Raw genomic sequence first — 15,386 nt, 5'->3', positions numbered from 1 at the left:
TTGCTTGCGTGTTAGTAACTTCCTTTGTGATATTATAGTGGAACTTATCAATAAATTTCTCCAGCAACATTTGCTAAGGTCCATTAAACTGATTAAAGGTGCATTGTTCTGGGCCTTAGAAAACATTTGTTCTAGGGATAGGGGGACAATGTTGCACCTCTATTTTATTAGCCAACAGAATTATTTGACAACTGACTGAAGAACTAAGAATCTGAGTTATTGCTGGGCAGTTAGTACCTGAAAGAAGAGGTATCAATTTATGAATAAAAATAATCTGTTCCCAGGGTAAGTGTCAGGACTGGAGTTGGAAACATGAATCTAGGTGAAACACTTGAGTATCTATCCCACTGTTAGAAGTTCTGCCATATAGTATACCAGATTCTTTGGGTATAGAATCTGTGCAAATCTGGAAATCATGTCTTTAGAGAGTCATCAATAATTCAGGTTAGAACCAAGGGAAAACTTGAATCAAACTAGTTGAGAAAATCTTGCACATTATGTCCTCTTTCAGAGAATCCCAATGCTCACTAGAATTTTTAAGGCTCTAAGAAATCCTGTGGTAAAGAAACTTGTTTAACTTTTTCTCTTCAACAGTTTTAAAACTTCTTTGACAATATAAGTTCTTTCTTGCATAATGCCTACCAGAATATCTAGATCAGAGTTTGGCATACAGGAGAGGTTCAAGAAATACTGGTAAGGATGTTATGCAACAAAGTTCCAAATGGATTAATGTCTCATGGTTGCACTATAGAAAAAGTTGAGTTGATGGATATGTATTGTACTGTGGCAGGCACTGGGGAAAGAGTATAGAACAGTAAATGTGGCACATCTATCAGCTCAAAGGAGTTTAGTGGATGAGGCAGAAATACTCAAAGAAGTTTAGAGTTTGTGGATAAGGCAGAATTGTTCATAAATGACAAAAGGGAGGCAGTATCATATAAATATTGAAAGAACTAGTTTTGGTCTCAGACAGAACTGGGTTCAAGTTTTGGCATTGCCATTTAATGGCTGGATGATCTATTATATAATAGACAAGTTATTTATTGGTTTGGCAAATTATTTAATCACTCAAAGGCTTCAGTCTTCTAACCTGGAAAATGGAGATAACAGTGCCATATTTCATGTGATGTTATTTTGAGATAATGTCTGCAGAGGGAAAGGACTGTATTTTGCCTCACTATTCCCAGGACCAAATTTTGGTAAAGCAGAGGCATTACTCAATACCCTTTGTTGAATAAATTAAGGGCTTAATTAATTGTATGTTTGTAACGTCTATCTAGCACAGTACCAAGTAGGTGCCTAAGAATGTATTGCTGAAAGAATAAAAGAATCAATCAGAGAAGCATTTTGTAAATTAAGCACATAAGACATTCTCTACTCTGAGTGCAAAACATTCCATCCCTGACATTGCATTTGTACCTATATAAATGAGAATTTACGGATAGTCATCTTTCTCTTACACACTTCTGGTTGCTTTGTAATGTGTCAACTTGGCTAGACTATGTTTAGCATAATTCTCTTCTCAGTATGTTTCTGGGTAGGGTGGGACAAAAGAGACTTTTTTTTTTGCATATGTATGGTGGGGTCATATTTCATTCTTTTTCCATGTGAATATCCCATTATTGCAGCAACAAAAATGTGTTGAATTTTTGTTTGCTTTGTTTGTTTGGTTGGTTGGTTGTTTTGGGAGGTGCATGGGCCAGGAATCAAATCTGGCCTCCCACATGGCAGCCGAGAATTCGACCACTCTACTACCCTTGCATCCCCCAAAAGAAAAAAAATCCCCCATTTTTTCCTGCAATATTTGGAGGGTAAAAGTAAAACGGAATGTGGAAAAACTTGAAAGTGACTAAAATGGGAATTTTTTATGTTGTATATCTGTTACCATAATAAAAAAATAAACACACACACAACAATGTAAGTCTAAAGGAACTTTTTCAACAAACGTACAACAAAATTTCTAAGAGATAAGAGAAAAACCATGCAAAGCCACCACTTTGTAGCTCCTATATGTTATCCCTTATTTGCTGCCCAATCACTTTGCTGTGGGGAGCAGATCAGGCTGCCACTGCTCCTTCTTCCCCTGGAGGCTCCTTCAGTTGCTCTGACTCCCAGCCAGATATATGTTTAGTTCCCAGCTTTCCCTCCCCCATCAAGGGTAAAAGCAGCAAAAACTGATGTGGGTTTCAATCCATCCTTGGCAGTGCCGGTTCAACTCATGTAAAGTCTTCCTGTACGGCAATGCTTCCTTTTTAGTAAGGAGAGCCTAGGGAAAGTTCTTTGATTCTTAGGAATGTGATGAGGGTCTGTAGGGCTCTCCTTCCACATCTCACTTTCCACCCAGAGTAAGAACTGGAGAGTGTATCATTCAGCCACAGACCAGCACTGGGGTCATAGGAAATCACTTAATTCTATGAGCCTTACTTTCTGCTTTGACTCAAAGGTGATGGCAATTCTTCCTTAGCTTATGTTTAGCTACTATGGAGATGAACCATTACATTGGAAAACAAATCACCTTGGAAAAAATATATACATCTCTAGTATCTGTAAATGTGAAGTATTATTTCTGGCATTATTGTTATTTCAGATCTATAGTTTAGTGAGCACTTACTTTATACCAAGCACCATGCTGACAGCACATTTCATTCTCTCGTTACCTATGGAGTAGAATATATTGTCCTTATTGCACATATGAGAAAATAAGTTAGAACTGAAGGTAGTTAGAAAGCTATCCCAGAACTTATAGCTTGACCTACTTCACTTCATAGAAGAGTTCCTAAACTTTTCCTTATATCATATAGAACACAGAAAAATTGTGTGAACTTTTCCATAATGTAGGAAATATCTACCCATTGAATTATCTGCATTAGCTGCATATTTGTTATGCTACATAAAGTCATTTTCCACACATTTTATTAGATTGTATAAGGATGTAAAACTAAAATGAAAACTTACCGCCTATTACATGATAGTCAATTCAACTCTAGATAATAGTAAAAATTGCCAAAACAGTCTGCTTACATCAGAGATTTGTCAGATAGGACGGTATAGTGTGATTGACAAAGTGCTTTTTAAAAGTATCTGTTAGTCACCAATCGTCTCTCAATAAAAAAACTTTCAGTGGCTATTCAAAAGCAGCTATTTAACTTCAAACAATGACATTTTAATTAGAAAAAATTGGAGGTAAGAATGTAAATATTGTAAATAGCCAATATGGATTAAATAATTCGGTATGTTATGAAAGGTGTTAATGAAGTTAATAATTGAAGATTGAGTTTTGAAAAATCAGGATGTCACATTAATAATTTAACTACCATTAGAAGTGCTTCAGAAAAAAAAATATTTAAAATTGAAATGTGAAAAGGACTAGACTTTGATTGGGATAATGTGGAAGGATCTACGTGTAGAGATCTCTACAGATTCCTTTCTCAGGTGTATGTGTGTGTGTGCTTAACCCGAGAATCTGTTGTAAAATCAATGTGTGCCTTATGGTCAGTGGTAACTTATAGTTGAGGGATTTTGGTAAGTATATTTAAGGTATTTTACACTTTATATCATGTATACTGGAGGCAAGACTATAGATAGGTAAAATATTCTAGGTAAACAGAAGAAATGAACAATGTGGATAATTGCAAGGAAGTCAGCAAAGTGATATATCTGATACATTTTAAAACATGAAGTCTACGATTTCAAAAAATTTAAGTCAACAAAAATCCTAGTAAGTAAGCTCCATAAATGATGACTCTGAAGGTTGTATAATAATCCTTAATGGTGTGAGGGAGAAAAAAGACAGGAGTCAAAGGGAACAAGCGGAAATCATTATTTTTTTTTTTTTGGAGATTTAAATGGGCAAATTTTATTTCTATAATAAAATGAAACCACAATTCCGGAATAACTAGTACATAAAATATTGAGAAGTAATAGCAGCGATGAGAACAATGAGTCTATAGCCTATGAAAATAAGTAAATGATGTGAATTGCCAGCTTAGATGGAAAGGGCAACCAAAATAAAAACCCAATATACTCAAAGAAGACATTAAATATAAGTTAATGAAAAAAAAAAAACCCATAGCAAATCATGCAGGGCAGACAATGGCTGTTTAGATAATTCATTTGTTAGAGTTCATGACTTGATGGCAAAAATGGGATATATAATGGATACACACTTGGAATAAGATACATTTTAAGAAAAGAAATCTAAACTAAGTTGAAAAAAAAATTGACTCCAAATTGAAAATAGGACATTTCATAGAGATTTCTAATAAATCAATCTTTTTGTGTGAAATTATGCACCCAATACCATTATTGGACTTTAAGACAAGTATGTATATGTTCTAACTTACCTAATGATATAATTGGTTATGGGTATTCAGAAGGCACACAAGTTAAAATGTAAACTTAGGAGTAGCTTACCAGAAGCAATCAAGTGAATGGAAACCACCAGTCCCATTCTGTAACTGGATTCTTAGAATTATAAAACATATTTGGGAGTTTGTTGCCTGAATTGCAGAAGTTTAAGACCTGGTTAAATGTCTCCCTTCTTATTTTCTCTTTGAAACACCTAAGTTCATATAACAATATACTCTCCACGGTGCATGGCAGGACTTCATTTGATTGTCTATAAATATCTCTTTTCCATCAACCCAAGAGAGGAAATGTTTTTGGGACTGCATGCTGGGTTAGAGTAGAGTTCTACCTGGAATCAAACTTTTTCTCATGGGTGCCTGGGTTCCAATATAAAGAAATACAAATCTAAAAAAGTTATATACCACTTGCTACCAATGGCAGTCCAAAATCTGATGAGAAAAATGAAGCATCTGCTCCCCACTTTTTCTCTTTGCCCACTTCTCTTTATGTCTTTTCTCTTTTCAAACTCCTAAGGCTCTGTCCTCCAATGCATCTCAGCAGTTTCTGTTACTAGAAAATATATTTCAATAGTATTTGAAATTACCATAGTATACTTCTCTGGTTGAATTCTAATGTTTTCTCTAATTATGAAATAAAAGTTTCCTGGAAGAAAGATTTTATGCATCATCAGCAGAAGGCTGAACTTTTTCAGGGGAGAATGAAGGCTTTACATTGTTCATAAAGTCATTGCATTTGAGCTACATTGAAGAACTATCAGATCCTTCAGTCAACCCTTTGCTCACTGAGGCACAGCCCTACAACAGAAATTGCTACATTGCTGGAAGGTCCATGGTGCCATAGTGCAATAGTAATATGCAATCAACATTATCATGCTCCAGGCTTAAATGCTGCTAGTTTGGCATACCCAGCAAGCTTTTGAACACAATCAAATAGTACAGATAAGACCAGCTGTTGGGGATTTAATCATATCCTTCCGAAAAGAATGTTCCAGTCCTAATTCATAGTCCTGTGGGTGTGAACCCATTTTAAATTGGACCTTTGACCACACCTTAACAAACAATGGCATCTTCAAACTGAATGAAGGCTGTGTTAACACAATATGGCTGAAGGCCTTATAAGCAAAGGAAGTGGGACATGGAAGAAACCAGAAATCAGCAAACATCAGAGGAGCAGATGCAAAGGAAAAGTGATTTCCATGTGATGGAGGACTGTTGAAACAATACAGACTGGGAGAAAGCAATCCCTGCCAGTAATCTGGATGTTAGATTTAGAACCTCCAAAACCATGTAAGTTGATTAAGTCAACCCACTGTGTGATATTTCTCATAGCTGCCCTGGCAACCTAAGACCTGAGTCAAAATGTGAAACAAATAGACCTTTCTATTACCCTCAACTGCTTTCCAAACTGATCTCTCTGAGTCTTCTGAAGCCTTCCACTGTACAGAAGCCCTGGTCCAGACAGCCCTAATATTCTAGGCTGTTTGCTTTTTTGTTTTTTTTTCTGCCTCCTTCTTTGATGTATCCTTTAAATCCTTCAAGATTTTACAATATTGAAGGATGTATCAGTAACTATTTTCAGGCCAGGTGTTATGAGTAATAATGGCTTAATGAACATCACCCTGATAATAATTTGAGGACCAAAAAGAAAGAAAGAAGAGGGAAATAATATATTAGTTGTATCTTATGAGAAAATTTATTTTAGGTCAGAGTTGAATGCTAGTCACATCATACAAATCGGGTATTTTCCTTGCTTATATTTAAAGCTGGGTTAGGTTTCATATGCACAAATAATCGAAGTGTATAGTTCAAAGTCACTTGGTACATCTACAGCTCTCACAAATCCCCCTTTCCTAGCCTGATGGATAAGAAACAGCCTCCTACATTTTTCTTAACTAAGGGTCTCACACATTGGCAATTTTGTCAACTTAGATGTAAACACCACTGCCATGTCTGAATCATAATAAATTTTGTTTACTGTAGTTAGACATTGGGTTTGCTTACATTTTAGTTAAAAAAGCCAAAGATTTATCCTTCTGTCAGAGCTACTGGAAAATTGAGAGTCTTGTATAAGTTGTAAGCTTTCTGCTTAATCTTCTGGAAACTTTTCCAATTTTCCTTTAATAACACCAGGAGGCCATTGGTGTGCCATTTATGGATGGAGGGGGAGGAGTTCACCATCCACAATTCCCCTCCTTTACTCAGCTGACAGCCTCCACAAAAATGAAATGCAGTAATATACATTAGCACTAACTTCTACAGCAGGCTGTCACCATCAGGTAAAATTGATCACAAATTACTGATTACTGAATCAGGAGTCATCAGTTATATTGTACTTGATTACTTTCTCATAAGAGGAATATATTACTGAATATGGTGAGATTACTCATGCATAAGAATTTGGAAGTGACACCCATCAGCCCACATTCAGGAGGGGAAGGGAACTGTGCTGAGGAAGTAGACTTTAAGTTCAATGTATAAATTGTTTTAAACCAGTTAGTAAATTAAGGCAGACTGTGATGTGTGCTTGAATAACTTTCATCTGTTTTGGGAGCTGAAAGCTTGTTAGTCACACTTTCTTCCCTCTAGATGTGCCATGGTAACTTTCATCAGCTGCACTTCCTGGTGGAAAGAACTCTGGTCTTGGTCAAGGTTACCAAATTAAGCTAATAGAATTGATGGCATTCTTGCTAGCACAAGTTAGAAATAAAACTTTCCTTTCTAGGTGGTCCATTTTCTCATTGAAGACCTTTTTGATTTGTCTTCATTCTCATCTCTCTTCTCTCCTATGCTATTATTATTGATTATTTTAAGACATATTGGAAACTGCCTCTTTTTTAAGAGATGTTTCTATCCTTGGAAGACCTTATGGGTCAGGAGGGCAGCCATGAGACAGATCTTAAGCGAAAAAGAAAATCAAAGTTGATAATAGCATTCACATATGGTCTAATCAACTCATCAGGAAAATGGAGCTGATGCCTTCTCTTACGATAAAGGGTGGGCACTTGCCCATGTATAGCAATTGCATCATTGCTGATAGATGACAGCTGATCAGAATTGAGGCTCTGGAAAAGTAGTTGGCCATATAGAAGAGATCTAAGGTCAGGTCAGATTCACACACCTTACACCAAAATAAAGTCCAACTGGTTAAAGCATGTTATAACTGCAGTGTACAATAAGCCTCAGGGATAAGTAATGGTATAGAGGGAAGCATGAAAAGTCAAAGGATAAACAGCAAACACCTTCTTGGATAGTCCATTTTACCTTATGGTTTGGTTTCCTTGCAGTCTTAAAATAGTTAGGCTAGGGTGCAAGGGTGGTTCAGTGGTAGAATGCTCACCTTTCATGCTGGAGACCCGGGTTCGATTTCCAGACCATGCACCCAAACAACAACAACAAAACTATATATATATATATATATATATATATATATATATATAAATATTTAGGTCAATATCTTATTCTGTTTATCCTTTGGAAAGCAATATACTTTTATGTCTGGATAATGATTTGAAATTTTTTATTTTTGTCTTCTCTGCCCTTCAGCCCAATCCCCTGCCCTAGATTATCAGCACAGTCTATGTTATGTAAATACAGAATACAGTTTGCTCTGCTGAGAGAGCAGATTATGTTAATACACTAGCCCTGTTCCTGGTGGTGGTATCTGCAAATGAAGGAAATTAGAATCCATGACTTCTAGGAAAATGTACAGAAATAGCTCTACATTTTTTAATTCTTGGTGTTTGGCAGGAACAGCCAAGGCCTGGAACCTGAGCAGAAGGGAAAGTATTAGGAAGACCTCCATCCTTTGGTGTGATACTAGATGCTCCCATGGCTCTTATCACACTCATTCCTGTGCTGCCCTGTCTATAAAATCAGGCTACTTATTATTCATCACTCTGGACTCTGGTGCTCTCTTTCCCAACACCACCACTCTCTTGAGCAACTTTCTGCACTCACATTTTGTCAGCCACTCCTGGAAAGTATGAGCTCTTCCTCAACTTTCCTAATGGCTGGCCGAGGTCCTGGTAACAAATGGATGGGCACTCCAAACCACAAAGCTCGGGAGATTGAGGTTGATAACCGTCTATAGATTCCTGATCCGATTTCATCCACAAGTTTGGAATTTTTTAAATAAAAACACCAGTCAGAAGCAAATCCATCTCTTCATCTGGTTCATCTGCAGATCCAGTATGGATATGTGACTACTATAGAGAGCAGTCTATAGTATCAAGAGGGCTTGATCCCCAACCCTTGCAGCAGATCCTTACAAACACTCACTGCACACTCAATTCCCACTTAAGAACCAGTGTCCAGTGCAGTTTGGAATTCCACAATTTTGACGTTTGTAAGATCTATGGAATACATCTTCCCAAACAAAAGGAAGATGGTCTCTTTTCGGGTGATGTTCCATGACATTGAAAAAAAAGAAAAAACCTGCAACCTAAAAGTTCAATTCTTAGATGATAAGAGTTTGAAAGGAGATTCACTACAGTTTGGAATGTCTAGCTATCGCCTTGTAATTCATTATAAACATGTTCTGACAGTGTTTCATGAAAAAAAATAAAAATAATCCCAACCATTTAATCATCAGAGCTTGTTGTTTCTATAAAAAAAAATAGGATATTTAATGCTATAGGACAGAAAACAAATGTCATGCAATGCCTTTTTTTTTTCCTTTGCTTGAGCTTTAGTCTTCGGCAAGACCTGACAAATATTGGCAGTATATGTCACTAAGAACTAAAAGATCATGCTCTGACCTTCAAGAATCCCCACAATATGTACACTACGTTGATGTGCCCTTTGTTTTGTCTATCTTGGTTTGCTTTGGCAGCTTCTGTGATTTCAGGCTAAGCAAGCTTGTTTTACCAAGTTTCCAATGGCATCATTTTAACCAAGAATTTAACTAAAGGCAAAGACTACTTCTTCTCGTATTTATTTATTGCACTCTGATGCAGCTGGGAGCCAAGACACGTCAAGAAAGACATAAGCCCCAAATAGCTCAGATGCTCATTTAGGATCATTTGAGGCTCAAAGTGCTTCACCAATGCAAATATAAACTTAAAAAAACACAAAGCAGTTTGGTTATAAAAATAGGAGAATTCTTCAGAAAAAATTCATGATAGGCCAGAATTTTTGCTTCTTCCATCTGAAATGGCCATTCATTCACATGTCAAAAATATGCACTCTCTCTAAAGTTCCTGTAATGTATCTCCTACTCCACAGACACTCACCCCCAGCTTTTTGCTGTACGCATTCACCTCCTTTTCCTTTAAACTCCTATGGCATTTATAATCTGTATTGCATAACTTATTTAATTATATATTGGTTTTACCTCCTCAGCAGGAAGCTAAGCAAATTAAGATGGTGGCCACATTTCATCTTTCCTACTATATGCCATGGCAGATAGTCTACTATAAAGAAAATAATTTTAATGGGTTTATACCTAACTATTACCTAACTACAAGTTAAAGAAGATGACCAATACAAAATAAGTTCCCTACTTTCCCTTATGAAGTCAGAGAAATTTCCCTCTAATATCAATCGTACACTTCATTTTGCAAAGTGATTGTATAACCGATGGCATGATTGATCCACAAAATCATCCTCAAAGAGAAGCATGACTCATATCCATCTGTATGTGTGCAGGTATGTATTCACACTAAGAGTGAGTGGTCAGTCCTGTAGGAGTTCAAAACAAGCAAAGATTTTCTGGGCCAAAATTGTCAAAGAAGTTGCCATGGAAGAACATCCTTCATAGCACTGAAGAATGGTGTGATATGAATAAGACCGGGTTAACATGAAGTCCTTCCTGATGGGAGAGATGATATAAACAATAATCCCGGGACCCAATAACCAAAAGAAGCTGGAGGAATAGGAATACATCTAGCTGGCATGGAAGAGTTATCCAGGAGAATTTATGAAAACAGGGAAGGATCAAATGGTAGATCACCCTAGGAGCACTATTGAGTGATTTGGATTGTATCTTGTAGGTTTTGAATTTCCACAGAAGTGAACAATATCTGTGTCTATAAAGAGAAATGAAAGAGGAATAGTGACAAAATTCACCGTTGTTCAAAAATCCATTTGAGGATGAAAGCAACACTATTAAGAATTTGGGGAGGTAGGAATTACCAAGAATATTTTTATAGAGAGCTCCCAAGTCACAGGAAATCCCCAAAACACAAAAATACTTTGGGAAAAGAAAGCTTAATGCTCTCTTCAGCCAAACCAGATGAAAATTATTGCAGTAGCTTTCTGAACAAGCTTTCTCATTTTCCAACAAATAATTCCATGCTTTGCCCTAGAAAACTTTAACTCCAACACTTCTCTACAAGGCGGAATCCACTGTTGTAGCCCTACCCCAGAATATTTCCATTCTTGTCAGAATCCCTGAAGATAAGGCTTTATTTTGATAATTCATGTGGCTGGATATCAAACAGCTGCCAGGATATCCACCGACATCTGTTGTTTAGTTTTTATCAGTTTGTCCCATCTGGCCTGCATTCAACAGGACCCAAATCAAGGCTAAACAAAATCACAGGAATTTCAAAAGCAATTTCACATTATTTTTGTAAGTATCGGTATTCTTTCTCAGTTGTTAGAATCAGGAACTATGTTGTCTTTTGTCCTAAAGATGACAAAGGCCTTTCCAGATTTAACTGTTCAATACTCTCTCCTTCACCAAATAATAGAATTTCTAAAATACGTATTTAATATTCATCTGTATTAGCTTTTGTTCAACTCAGAAATACTAAGTATATTAAAGATTTGTAAATTATTAGTAATCATATTCATTAAAATAAATTTTAATCCTTATTTTAAATCTATACCTAGATCCAAGAAGAATTCTCATCTCAGACGCTTCAAATTTCTTCCCAGGATTCTTTGCATTGCCCTTCGGCTCCCTGGAGATTCATGTAACAGATGTCTGATAATATCTTTCTCTCATGCTACATAATTTAACCTGTTATTGTAGATCCAAAGCCCATTCTTTCAAGGCCTCTGCCCACACTTTAGCAGTGTAGTAGAGATGGCACATAGCCAGTAATATAAAATTCCACTATGCCTTTGGCCCCAGTATCTTCCAACTTCTGGGTGAATTCCTTTTCTGGAATATGGCTTTGAAGCACATATTCAGTCTCAGTGCCCAACCCTCCCCATCCCCACCCTGTGTTTAATGCCTGCCTGGTATTCAACCCACTTAAGGGAAAATAAGATACAAGGTCTCATTTAGGAAAGAATAGACAAAAACAAAGAAAGTAAATGAACTTCCAAATGCCATGTGGTAAACCAATAGCAAATCAAAGATTAAAACAGGAAGATTTGGGCTCAACAGCCCTCCAAGAACTTCCCTAGATATTGGCCAGCATGGTATTGTCTGCTAAAGCATGACAGAAATGCAGAAATGTGTTTTTCACTTTATAGAAGAATGTGACTAGAAAATAAGAAATATCTGAGTATAAATGGATAATTTTATTCACATCCTTTTCTACAAAATTATGATGAAAAGAAATATTTATATAGTTTTAAAAGAATAGTTTTGGGCAGGCCACAGTGCCTCAGCAGGAAAAGATCTCAGCTGATATGCTGGAGACCTGGGTTCAATTCCCAGTGTCTGCCTGTGCGAATAAAAAAAAAGAAAAAAGAAAAAAAGGAATAGCATTGCATGTATGTTTGACTCATTGTAACAGGTCTAACTTGAGAAAGGTCATTTGCACTCAAGGTTGAAAATTAAGACAATTCCCTATCCTAAAAGGCCTACAGCAAACCCTACATCCCAATAAGTATTTTCAAAATTGCTTTCTATGGATTTTTTCTTCCAAATTCTTTGTATCCATGGTTTGGTGGAGCCAACAATTCTGTTTCGGTTCTCTTCTGTGCGTAGTTGATAAAAGGTGACAAGCCAAGGACCAGTAGACCCAGATAAACTGGATAGCTAGCTTCTAATTCTTGCCTTAGCAACTCCCCTTCTAGATCATCTCCAGGTACTCAGAACCCAGGAATTTTCTGCAAAATTTCAATTTGCCTCATATGCAATTCTAAGGTTTGCATATTCCTCAGGCCTCTTTTCCCAAAGACAATCACAGAATTCACCTTGGCTCCCTCTAGCTCAGGACCGCCCAGTGGTGTGGATGGAGTTTGGAAGTATGGAATAGGGTCTCTAACCACATAAGACCAAGGCAGTGCAGAATGGAGCTGAGAATGGGAAGAGCAGGGTTCAGGTCAAGGATAAGCAGCCAGGATCAGAGCTGGTTTCCCCCTGCTATCATATCACATTTTGCCACGGATCCAAGAAGTGTGAGAACTCTATATATTCAGACCTGGCATTCCAGGTCTTTAACTCTGTATATCAAGTTAGCAGGGGAAACATATTTACCAGTTTCTTTCACTGATTCATAGTCTTTGAATAGTTAGATGTACGGTTTGAAGTCCTCCTTAAATACTTTCACTTACCCTGCAAATGTCAAGTGTGGGCTTGGTCTCTCCATTCAACTCACAGTGGATAGAATGTACACCACAAAGAAAGGTCAGGTAATTCGATCAATGTAGGTCAGAATGGACTAGAATTCCTTTATCAAAATAATTATTGTTTGAAGATCTTTAACACATAGCTAGGCAAGACTGAAACTTACGATTACAGAGCATTTTAAACCTCATTTTCTTTTCCAATTTTGCTGTTGACACTGATCCATTTGTTGACATGATGCCAAATTTCTACTTTATTCATGCTATAGAGATGCCAAAACAGAACTATGTCCATTCCAAAAGAGTAGTAAATTTAGCCTAGCTCTCCTCTCCACAAAGCAATGGTATTTTTATTGAAATGAGAAATTTACAACCCCATTTCAAAGTGCTAATTCTTGTTCAAAATTGCTTCAGCATTGTACTAAGCAAAATTTCTTCCGAAACCAGGAAATGCTGAATCTATAGATCCAGTGCGGGGGAATTTAGAGGTTTTACCTAGTAAGTTTACTATATCTTCCAGGGAAGTCCCTATCACATTTCAAGAGTAATTTCATCTTCGGTTTGAGCAGAACTTTTGTGGCTTAATGGGCGATAATTTTCTCCTGTCAGAGATCTCATATACTGCATACTCCTCTACTGGCCTGTGTCACATAAAGAGGAGGGAATGTAATTTTCCACCCACCTGTAGAAAACAGCTAAGTTTTATTTTCTGTGTGGTTCCTAATACACTGCCCCGTGAAAGGAATTCATTATCTTCAGATGAAGTAATTATCCTCAAGTGGAGTGGAGTTGAAGCACATAAACTTTTAAGTCTGACAGGGATGAGTTTGAAGACTGACTCCCCCAACCCTTACTTGCTATATGATCCCTGGCAAATTGCTTAATGTCTCAAAGCTTCGGGTTTCTCATTTGTAAAGCAGAAATAATAGGTATATCTTATAGACTAATTATGAGGATTAGATGAGACAATATATATGAAGCTTCTGGCACCTGGTGGGCACTCAATAATTACTATTATTATTCAAGCATCTAAATAATAACCACCACACCACTGTTAATTTTTCACTGTATCAATCACTTCTATGCAAATGATTCCCAAGTGGTCTCAAGTCTTTTATCTCCAATCAGGCATCTCCACTCAGATGTCATAGAATTATTTCAATTCAATCCATATAACACAAAACATCATTAATTTTTTAAAAGTAAATTCAAAAAATTCCTGTAATTAAAAAGGATGTGGATACTCTTTTTTTTTTTTAAGGCAATAGCAAACAGATGTGAAGTTAAAAGTGAAAATCTCTCTCTCCTCCCATAGTTCTTCTCTCAGTTTTCTCAAATCCCCCTACCCAAGCATAATTACAGTTTGTTTGTATTCTCAATGTCATTTTTGACTCTTCTCTTTCATTTCTCCGGTGTGTGCTAGCTTTACCTAAAACCTAGCTTTCATACTTTTCATGTCTGTTGCTGGCCCTTTATTTATCTTCTATATATACAGCTCTAAGTCCCTAATAATGCACAGAAATCCCTGCCACTGGTTCCCTCTCATTTTCCTCCTCCTTGACTAAACTATTCCCCTATGCAGGCTCCATTGTCTGCTGCATCAAGTAAGCCAGAATTATTTCAGTTCAATCTGTACTTTTCAAGACCTTTTGGTTTTTAAGGCTTTTTGTTATTTATCCCTCCCTGCCTTTCCCTCCACCTCATCTACTTTGCTATCACAGGAGTGGTGGGTTTATATAATGTGTTTTCTTCGCCTCAGATCTTAGTCTATATTGTTCTGTCCACTTGAAACAATCTCTCCTCTGCTGACGGCCTCCTATCAACCTGGAGGACCTACCCAGGGTGGGGACATCATTGAAATGTCATTCCAGACCAGACTGGCTGATACCGACCTCTTGTCTCCAATTTCTCACAGGTTCTAACCCCTGAACCACACATTGTGACATGTGGTCTTGGAGGCAGACACTGTTCACTCCGCATCCAACAGCTATCCTCCTTCCTCTCTTATAAAATCCTAAATTTGATTTTAACTCAAAGAGGTTCTGTGGCCCCAAGGTATAAACTTTGTTAACTGAATTAATCATTTATTTCCCATTTGTCAGTGATTGGGCTGGAGTTAGAATATAAGCCATGTTGGCCAATAAGGTATAAAGGTCAGAAAAATGGAAGCCTTATGCAGCTGATACTCTACCTTCTTCTTGTTGTTTTGATAGAGAAGAACCTATAGAAGAATATCTGTCTTTTGACCCAAAGCACCAAGTGTGAGAACAAATGTCTAAGATGCTAAGAATGACAGAGCACAAAGATTGTAAGTGCACAAGTCCTCAATGGCATGACTGACAGGTGAACTAATGCCTGAAAATGCCTGTCTCCAGATTTCTTGTTATGGGAGAAAATTTAGTGAGACTTTATTAGATGAATTGTTTTATGTATCTTGCTTACCAGTGGTGGCTGGAACATTTTTTTCTTTTGGTATGTGTTAGATGAAGGCTCAGTAGACAAATGTTAAATATAATGCTCTTTATGCATGAAACTGCTAACATCTAACCAATG

The sequence above is a fragment of the Tamandua tetradactyla genome, chromosome 18, assembly GCF_023851605.1.
Source record: "Tamandua tetradactyla isolate mTamTet1 chromosome 18, mTamTet1.pri, whole genome shotgun sequence".
NCBI lineage: Eukaryota > Metazoa > Chordata > Mammalia > Pilosa > Myrmecophagidae > Tamandua > Tamandua tetradactyla.
This window is presented reverse-complemented; position numbering follows the sequence as displayed.